Below are 10,434 nucleotides of genomic sequence, written 5' to 3' on the forward strand. Positions count from 1 at the left end.
TCTAAGAGGGAGAAAAATTCTATCAGAAAAAGATTTGTTTTTGAATTTCATTTTGCTATGACATGTTGTGTTTCCATCAATGCCAAAGAGGGAGAATGTTAGATACAATTGTTTAATTGTGTGTTATCTTTGATGTTACACAAATGTTATATTAGTTATTAGAAAGAGTCTACCAAGCTTAGTTGGTGAGCAAAGCAAAAGACAGAGTCTACTAAACTTAGTTGGTTAGAAAAGTGAGTTACAAAGTCTACTAAGCATTCCTAAATTTTATGATGTGAAGATAGTTTCTATCGAGCTCACTTGGCCATCAAAGGATTCTGTGATAGAATTTAGTGTTAACCAAGCTCCCAAGGTTAACAAAGGAAAGTTAGTTTCTACTAACCTCACAAGGTTAGGGAAGGAAAATTAATTCTTACCAAGTTCACTCAGTCTCCAAAGAATTTTGTAGAGTCTACAGTGTTTATCGAGCTTCACTTGGTTAACACTAGAAATCATTTTTAGAGTAGTGTTTATCGAGCAAGGTCAACCAATGAAGGATTTCATTATTTTGGGAAATAAAGTTTAATTATTTCATGTAATGACTATAGCCAACTAATGTATTATTTATTGGTAAATGTAACTTGTAAATTGAGCCAACTTGACAATTTTTAAGGTATAAAAAAAAAATCAAGTTGTGAATTCTAATGTATGGATGGATGTATGAATGATTGAGCATGCAACTGAGTTGATTGTGTAAAGAGGTAGAGTGAGAGAATTTTGATGAAGGATCAAATATCCTTAAGGAACAACAAAGGTCTATTTGATTAGTGAGGATCTATTGAAGTAGAATAGAGATCTGTAACAACAAAGTTTAGTTGCATCTCATTCAAGTCGCTTCATTGTTACTTTTTCATCATTGTAGTAGTGATTTGTAAATCTCTTAACTGAGTTGGTTTAGTAGCCATTTTGTAAAGCCTCTAACAAGGTGGACAATTCTACTGAATTGTTCTAAAGTCCTCTAGTAAAGCCACTCCTAGTAGGGTGATTAAATCCTCTAACAAAGTCACACCTAATAGTGTGTTTTGTAACCTTTCATAGGGTTGGCTCCTAACAGGGCTCACTTTAGAAGAGTGAAAATTGGTAGCTAGTTACTTGGTGGTTTTTCCCATATTGGCTTTTCACATTAAATCTAGTGTCTCTTGTGTTCATGTTATTTCCTTTTGCATGCATGTTAATAATTGTGAATGCTTAAAAATCAGTAATAAGTTAATACACAGTTCATCTACTAAGTTACAATATTTTTCTGTGTAGCTATTGAGTGATAGCAATAACTAGTTATTTAAGACATCTAAAGGATCTGTGGATTTTTTTTTTGTGGTAATTGATTCACCCCCCCTCTTAGTTACTCCATCTATATTTCCAATAATTGGTATCAGAGCTTTTGGTGCTTGCAAGAAAGATTTCAAGGATATAAGCTAAAGTTCAGGATGTCTTACAAGAGGAAAATTCCAAGGCTTAACATGGATAAATTTTTAGCATGGCAAGGTCTCATGAGACTCCATCTGACTTCCATTAGAGATGCAAGATTGAAATATCTAGATGAAGCATATGTGACTTCTTCTAGCACATTATCTACTAATGACATTACTAAGAAGAAGACTCATAACACCATGATGATAGACATTGCATCTACCCTAAGCTATGAAGAATTTGATGATGTCAAGAACTGCAAAATTGCCTTTGAAATGTGGAACAAGCTAAAAGAAATCTATGGAGGTGATGATAATGTGAGAATAGCCAAAGCAAAAAGTCTAAGAGGAAAATTTGATTAGATGAGGATGAGAGAGGATGAAAACATCGTTAAATATGTTGAAAGAGTCAAAGTAGTCATTAGTGTAATCAAGGCTTTTGGAGGAGACATTGAGGAAGAAAAATTTGTAAGTAAAGTTCTTAGAACATTACTTCCTATTTATGCACTTAGATTTTTTGCAATCTAAGAAAGAATATGTGAAGCAAATCATAAGATAAATTTAGAGGCCATAGTAGGAAGATTGACTGCATTTGAGCTAGATAACTATGATAACTATGTTCTAGCTTCCAAGAACATTGAGTCAGCATTTCAAGCCAAGATTTCACTCAAAGAGAAAGGCAAGAAAATAAAGGATTCTCAGTCAAAAAGTCAAGAAGAATTAGAATAGAGTTTAGATAGTGACCTTGAGGTGGTTGAAGCTCTGCTTGTAAGGAAATATTCAAGAAGCAAAGGGAAATACAAAGGTAACATTCCTCTAATTTGTTTTTCACGTGAAGAAATTGGACATATTGCTGCTAGGTGCCCAAACAAGTAGAACAAGGATGAGAAGAAAGGTTACAAGTGCAATGGCAAGAAATACTTCAAATCATTCAAGGAAAAAGGTAAGAAAACATGTTTCATGGCTAAAGATTCTAATGATTCTGATGAAGAAGAAGATGAAATTATCTACATTTCTATGAAAGATGAATTTGATAATGACGAGGAAGACGAAATGGTACTTATCTCTCATGTGAGCAAAAATGATACATGGATTATAGATAATGGTTGCTCTCATCATATGACTGGTCATAAAACTAAGTTTGAACATTTTGAAGATTATGATGGTGGTAGTGTGAGATTTGGTAATAATGAACCTTGTTGCATAAAAGGAAGAGAGAGAATCCCACTAACCAAAGAACATGTATGTGATAATGCCTATTGGGTAGAAGGACTAAAACACAATATGTTGAGTGTGGCATAGCTACTCAATATTGGATTCAAAGTGGAATTCATGCATGGAAAAGAAAGATTGCTAGATGACAAAGGAAAGTTGATTAGATCTAGCATTCAAACAAAAGGTAACTTGTTTTATCTTGAACTTGGTAAATGTTTATGTTTTATTGCTCAAGTTGAAGAAATTTGGTTATGGCATAAAAGGTTGTGTCATATGAACTTTGATAATTGATGAAAATAAGAAAATTCAAAAAAGTAAGAGGCATTCCTAGTATAAGGAAACTTAATGTTGGTCTATGCAAGAATTGTCAGATTGGTAAGATGGGAAAGACTAGCTTTAAAAGTAAGAACTATCAATCTGAAGAAGTTTTAGAAATTGTGCATACTAATTTGTGTGGACCTATTGGAATTGAAAGCTATACTAGAAAAAAGCTCTTTATTCTTTTTGTTGATGATTACTCAAGAATGATGATTGTCATGTATCTAAGAGAGAAATCAAAAGCATTTGAAAATTTCAAGTGGTATTTGGCTAGAGTAAGAAAGGAAACAGGCAAAAGACTAAAATGTTTGAGGTCAAGCAAAGGTGGTGAATTAATCTCCCATGATTTCAATAATTTTTGCATTGAAAGGGCAATCAAAAGAAAGTATCAGTGCCTACAACTCCTGAGAAAAATAGAATAGATGAAAGGAGGAATAGATCTATCATGGACAATGCAAGAACCTTAATGATTGAAAACAACATTGCTATCAAATACTAGAAGGAAGCTATCAACACTGTAATTCATACCTTGAATTGAGTACAGCTGAAGAATGATTCATTCAAAAACCCTTACAAGTTATGGTATGGCTATAAACCTAATGTAAGTTACCTAAAAGTATTTTGAAGTAAATGTTACATTTTGAATGAATCTAGAAAAGGTAAATTTGATGTGAAGGGTGATGAAGGAATATTTTTGGGATATTCTTAAAAAAGTAAAGCATATAGATATTTGAATTTGTCTACTTACAAAGTCATAGAAAGTCCACATGTGAAATTTGATGAGTTTGTAGAAAGAACTGAAGAATAAAGAAAAAAGAAACCAAAAGATTATAGGAGATTTTTTTTCATTGACCCTAATACATTGCTAGATACATCTATTAATCAAGAATCTTCTACTCTTGAGTCTTTAGTAACTAAGTTGCAAGAAGTTCAAACTAAGTTGAAGGAAAAAAAGTCACATTCTAATGCTACCAAGCCAATGCCTACTAAGTCTGAAGGACCTGAGTAGTAGATAGAATAGTTAGAACCTGAAGTTGAAGTGTAAGAGGATGAAAATACAATTTATTCAAAAGGCAAGGAACTTATTTTAGCTAAGTATGTTAGGAGACATCATGCACTAGATCAAATCATTGGAGACAAATATGAAGGTACTATGACAAGAAGTAAGTTGAAAGGTACTTATTTACTTGCTAGTTTTGAACCTAGAACTATCAAAGATGCATTAGAAAATGAATGTTGGATTTAGGCTATGAATGAAGAGATAAAGAAGATAGAGAAAAACAAAACATGGACTCTTGTACCTAGGTCCAAAGATAAAAATGTGATTGGAACTAAGTGGGTATTTTGAAATAAGTTGAATGAATATGGTAAGGTGTCAAAGAACAAAGCTAGACTAGTATGCAAAGGATACTCTCAAGAAGAAAGAATAGACTATGGAGAGAATTTTTCTCTTGTTGCAAGATTGGAAGGTGTCAAGACCTTACTTGCATATGCTACATATAAAGGATTTAAGGTTTATCAAATGGATGTGAAGTCAACATTTCTCAATGGTATACTACATGAAGAAGTTTACATTAAATAGCTTGAAGGTTTTGTTGATCCGAACAATAAGGACATGGTCTGTAAATTACACAAAGCATTGTATGGTCTAAAACAAGCCCCTAGAGCATGGTATGAAAGACTGCATAACTATCTTATTCAGATTGGTTTTTAGAGAAATAATGATAATAGTAGCTTGTATATAAAGGAAGGAATAGATAATAAGATTCTTTTAATAGAAATATTTGTGGACTAGATAATTGCAATAAATTATCACTTTGTTAGAGAATTGGTGCAAGATAAGAAGATTAGATTGGAATATGTCCATATAAATGAATAAATTGCTGACATATTCGCCAAGCCTTTACCTAAGGATGTATTCTTGTATCTAAGAGGTAAGTTAGGGGTCATTCCCCTATCTGAAGCTCACTAAAATAAAGTTTTAGTGATGCACCAAGAAATATCAAGTTGAAGATCTTTCAATTGATGTAGAATAATCATGGAAACATTGCATATGAATCAGTACATAAGGTACATTGTTCTTCATTTGGTTTGTGTTTTCTTTGGCATGTGTTGTCAAAGAGGGAGAAAGTATACTATCGTATCTTTCTAAAATTTCAATTTTTTTGTGAAGAGTTTGATGTTTGAAAAGAATTTTTGCAATTCCTTCATAGAGGGAGATTAAGTTTTTGGAATGAAATCTAAGAGGGAGAAACATTCTCTCAGAAAAGGACTTGTTTTCAAATTTTATTTTGCTATGACATGTTGTGTTTCCATCAATGCCAAAGAGGGAGATTGTTGGATATAATTGTTTAATTCTGCATTGTCTTCGATGTTACACAAATGTCATATCAATTATCAGATAGATTCTACCAAGCTCAATTGGTTAGCAAAGCAAAAGACAGAGTCTACTGAGCTTAATTGGTTAGAAAAATGAGTTACAGAGTCTACCAAGCATTCTTGAATACTATACTATGAAGATAGTTTCTACCAAACTCACCCAGGCATTAAAGGATTCTATGATAGAAGTTAGTGTTAACTAAGCTCCCAAGGTTAACAAAGGAAAGTCAATTTCTACTGAGCTCACAAGGTTAGAAAAGGAAAATCAATTCTTACCGAGTTCACTCGGTCTCCATAAGATTTTTTAGAGTTTGCAGTGTTTATTGAGCTTCACTTGGTTAACACTAGAAATCATTTCTGGAGGAGTGTCTACCAAGTAGGGTCAGCCAATAGAGGATTTCATTATCTTGGGAAATCAAGTTTAATAGTTTCATGTAATGACTATAGTCGACTAATGTATTGTTTATTGGAAAATGTAACTTTTAAATTGAGCTTACTTGACAATTTGTAAGGTATAAATAAAAGGTCATGTTGTGAATTCTAATTAATGGATGGATGTATGAATAAGTGAGCATGCAAGTAAGTTGATTGTGTAAAGGGGTAAAGTGAGAGAATTTTGATGAAGGATCAGATATCCTTAAGGAGAAGCAAAGTTGTATTCAAATAGTGAGGATCTATTGAAGTAGAGTAGAGATCTATAACAAAAAAATTTAGTTGCATCTCATTTAGATCACTTCATTGTTACTTTTTCATCATTGTAGCAGTGATTTGTAAATCTCTTAATAGAGTTGGTTTAGCATCCATTTTGTAAATCTTCTAATGAGGTGGACAATTCTACTGAATTGTTCTAAAGTCCTCTAGCAAGGCCACTCCTAGTAGGGTGATTAAATCTTCTAACAATGTCACACCTAACAATGCACTTTGTAACCTTCAACAAGGTTTTCCCCTCATAGGGCTCACTTCAGAACAATGAAAATTGGTAGCTAGTTACTTGGTGGTTTTTTCCATATTGGGTTTCCACACTAAATATGGTGTCTCTTGCGTTCATGTTATTTCCTTTTGCATGCATGTTAATAAGTTAATACACAATTCATCTACTGAGTTATAGTATTTTTTTGTGTAGCTACCAAGTGACAACAGTAACTAGTTATTTAAGACATCTAAGGAATCTGTGGATTTTCTTTTGTGGTAACTAATTCACCCCTCCCCCCCCCCACTCAATTACTCCATCTATATTTCCAATAAGGTTTCCCTAGTAAACATATCTAGTGTAAATGTTTATAAGCATCTCTTTATGGTTGTCATTTACTATGGTTGAATGGTAAATATTGTTTAAGAGGATAAATATTTTAAATTTTCTTATAATTGATTCACCCCCCCTCTTAGTTATATTGGTGGAGTATTACTTTTAACATTATTATGAAGATATGGTATGCAGGAAAGTTGTTTTCCTTGTTTGTAAATAGACTTGGAGAAAAAAGGACCAAGTAGAATATGAAGTATTAGTGCGCAACTCAAGGAGCAGAATGCTCACTAAATTCATCTAAACAATCTAAGGGATCATTAGATGCATAATATGAGATCTAGTTACAAGATATGAAGAAGCAAAAGTCTAGTTGATAGGATAGAGATAGAGGAAAAGGTACATTTAAGTTCAATTATTCTGCAAGGAATAATATAGAGATCAATTGGATCATGGGTTCTTTGATCTTATCCTTGAAGTTGTTTGGGTAGTGTGTCTAGTTGTCTTCCACAACTCCTAACATGGTTGGAATCTTGTAATAGGGATTCAAACTCTCCTAACAAGAACTCATATGTACTATATGTTGTAACAAACTCCTAATAAGGTCTATCCTCTAACAAGGACTATTTATATTAATACATAACCTTGTGGGTACCATCCCCACCAAAGTTTTCCCTCTGACCAAGGGTTTCCCTAGTTAACATATCTGGTGTTAATTTTGCATGAGTATCTTGTTTTGATTTTAGTGTATATTACTTACATTTAAGTTTGTTTAAGAATAAATTTTAAGATGATAGTTGTATAACTGATTCTCCCCCCACCCCCACCCCCCCAACCCTAGTTATATTAGTGGACCTTATATTCTAAAAATTGGTATTAGAGCATTAGGTCCTTGAAGAAAATGTTTAACAGCTTTGGGAGATAAATGGTGAATATGTTAAGGAAGGATAGTTTAAGATTCAATGGGGCCAACTATGATAGTTGGAAGGAAAAGATGAAGACTCGTCTATTGTGCATGGGATTGAGCTATTGGCTTTTGATGAAAGCTAATAAGGAAATTATTGAAGCAGTAAAGCTATAGGAATCTAGTGAGGGAGAAAGATATCTATTCAAGTGTAACATGAGAGCTAGAGAAGCCCTACTATCAGCTCTACTTGAGAATGAAAACATTCAATTAAAGACAATTCAAAATTCTCATGAAATTTGAAAAGAATTAGAAGTTAAATTTGAAGGTGATAATCATGCAAAAAGAATGAAATTACAGAGTTGGATTTTAGAATTTCAAGATGCTAAGATGATGGAAGATGAATCTATCAAAGATTATATAGGAAGAATCTCATAATTGTTGTAGGTATTCTATATCTTGGTGGAACTAAACATGATGATGAGGTTATATGGAAGATCTTGAAAATTCTATCACCACCATTCAAGTAAACAACTCAAATGATTTAGCTAGTAATGCCCTGCACCAAAGATTTCATAAAGGAATTTGTGCTTGGAAGATTAGAATCTATTGAAGAAGAACTCAGATAGTATGGGGAATTAGCTAGAGTTGAGACATCTTTCAATGCTATGTATATTTGACCTAATCTATGAAGAACTACAAGCACAAGAGGAGACTTTTCCAGTAATAGAATATCTGAAGAAGGTAAGAAGATTGAAGAAGGGATAGTCCTTCTAGTAAGAAGAGGAAAAGATGGTAAGAAAATATTTAAGTGTTGGACTTGTGATCAATATGGTCATTTTGCATTTAAATATCCTAAAAGAGAGAAAAAGTTTAGAGGAAAATTTAAGCCTAGAAGAGATCAAGATAGGAGTTTCTTATATGCTAACAAGAACAAAGAATCTAATGAAAAGGATCAAAGTGAAAGTGATGATGAGTTAGGATTTGTGGCTATTAAGGAACACAACCTTGATAGAGAATTTAAGAAGAAATGACATAGTGCAAGGTAGGAGAATCCCAAAAGGATATTTCCTAGCCCCCAGCTATAAAACCACACAGTAGAAACACAACAATAAGAGACAAAAATGCAAGATCTAATACCAAATTACAATTATATATTCATAAAATATAATTGATTACATGTAATGTGCCAGGATTTAAGGCCTTCCTAGTTATGGTCAAATATATAACAAGTAATAGTTTTGTAAGATCTCTCAAGATTGAAACCAACCTCAACTAGTCCAAATCCACCCTCTAGTAGAAACCCTCAAAGGAAGATCTCAACTTGTGCTTGCAAGACCATCAAGAAATCTCCTTATTTTCAAAGCTACAGCTACTAGCTCTTCTTCGAATTCACCTTCAAGCTCCTCCTCTTGTCCACGATGGATGAAAAATGACTAATGACTTCCCCCCAAACCCTACTTATACCAATATAAGCTACAAGTCAACCAACAACACAGATTAAATACAAATACATAAATTAAATGCCACAAGTTGGCTTGCAACAACAATTAAATGCCCAAAATTGATATCCAAGTAAAATCATGATATCTCCTAACATTGAATGAAATAGAACTCCTACTTTGAACCATAGTTATTAATCCAGGGCATATTCAATCCCTATAATTTTAATTCTCTAACTCATTATATAAAATTAGTTATATGGCCTACAACAAGCACCAAATTTCTAATCAAGGCCAAGCTCTAGAGACCATGCCAAGCAACCAAAGACCAAGCCAAGTCCCTAGACCATGCCAAAAAAATAGTGACCATTCTGAGTAACCAAATACCATGTTGAGTCCCCAGACCATGTCATGCAACCAAAGACCATGTTGAGCAACCAATGACCATGTCGAGTCTCTAGACCATGTCAAGCAACCAAAGACCATGCTGAGCAACCAATGACCATGCTAGGTTCCCAAACCATGCTAAGCTCTCGGTGTATGCCAAACACTAGTATCTTCCAAGCTCCACAAAACTTAACCAAAATCCCTCCAAACATGTAGGATTGCAAGAAAACTCAATATGCTCCTGTATTAAACACCATGGGTTTAAAAAGATGTTCTAGTAACTCGAAGAACATCTTCTGGAATTCAACACATAAATCACAAACTGGTTCTTCACATACATATCCATCGAGTCTTCAACCTGTACACTTTTTCCTTTGTTTTTCTTCTTCCCCACATCCACCACAGGTGTCCCATAGGTCTACTTTCCATGCTGATCTCCATCCTTCTCAAAATCTACCACCTCAACTTGGCTACCAATAGTCAAGTTCCTCCTAATGAGCTCTTCATTCTGTTAAAGATGTCTTAGAGGACAATGCGATCAGATGAAGATGAGAGAAGATGAAAACATTGCAAAATATGTTGAGAGAATTAAGGAAAGTGTGAGCATAATCAGAGTATCTAGTTTTACAACCATGATTGATGATGATATTCCTATGGGAGAGTATTGTAGATATGTTATATTCATGACTAAGTTTGTCATTGATGTCAACATAGCAATTTTCTATGTATTTGACAAAAGATTAGTGGAAAGATCAAATTGGTATAGATAGCTAGTTGAGTATTATAACTATTTGAGGTTATGGGAGATTCTTCTAAGTATTTGGTATATGAATTTAATGTCAAAACAAGTTATGCAAGTTTTGGTGATGTATTTTCTAAGATAGAGTTAACAGAGACATGTTCTAGTAAACTTGTTATATCTCCTAGTAGAATTTTAATTCTAAGAATCAAGGTTGAGGACATGAATAAGACATGTTGGTGATGATGTGGCTAAGTTCACTCATCATAATATTGCATTTATAGAAGGATATTCAAGTTGTAAGGCAAAAGATTAATGTTATCACTAACTGTAATGTATTCTTAATGTGGTCCTACAAT

This window comes from Cupressus sempervirens, chromosome 4, assembly GCF_028749045.1.
Source record: "Cupressus sempervirens isolate cs-2001-9-10 chromosome 4, ASM2874904v1, whole genome shotgun sequence".
Taxonomy (NCBI): Eukaryota; Viridiplantae; Streptophyta; class Pinopsida; order Cupressales; family Cupressaceae; genus Cupressus; species Cupressus sempervirens.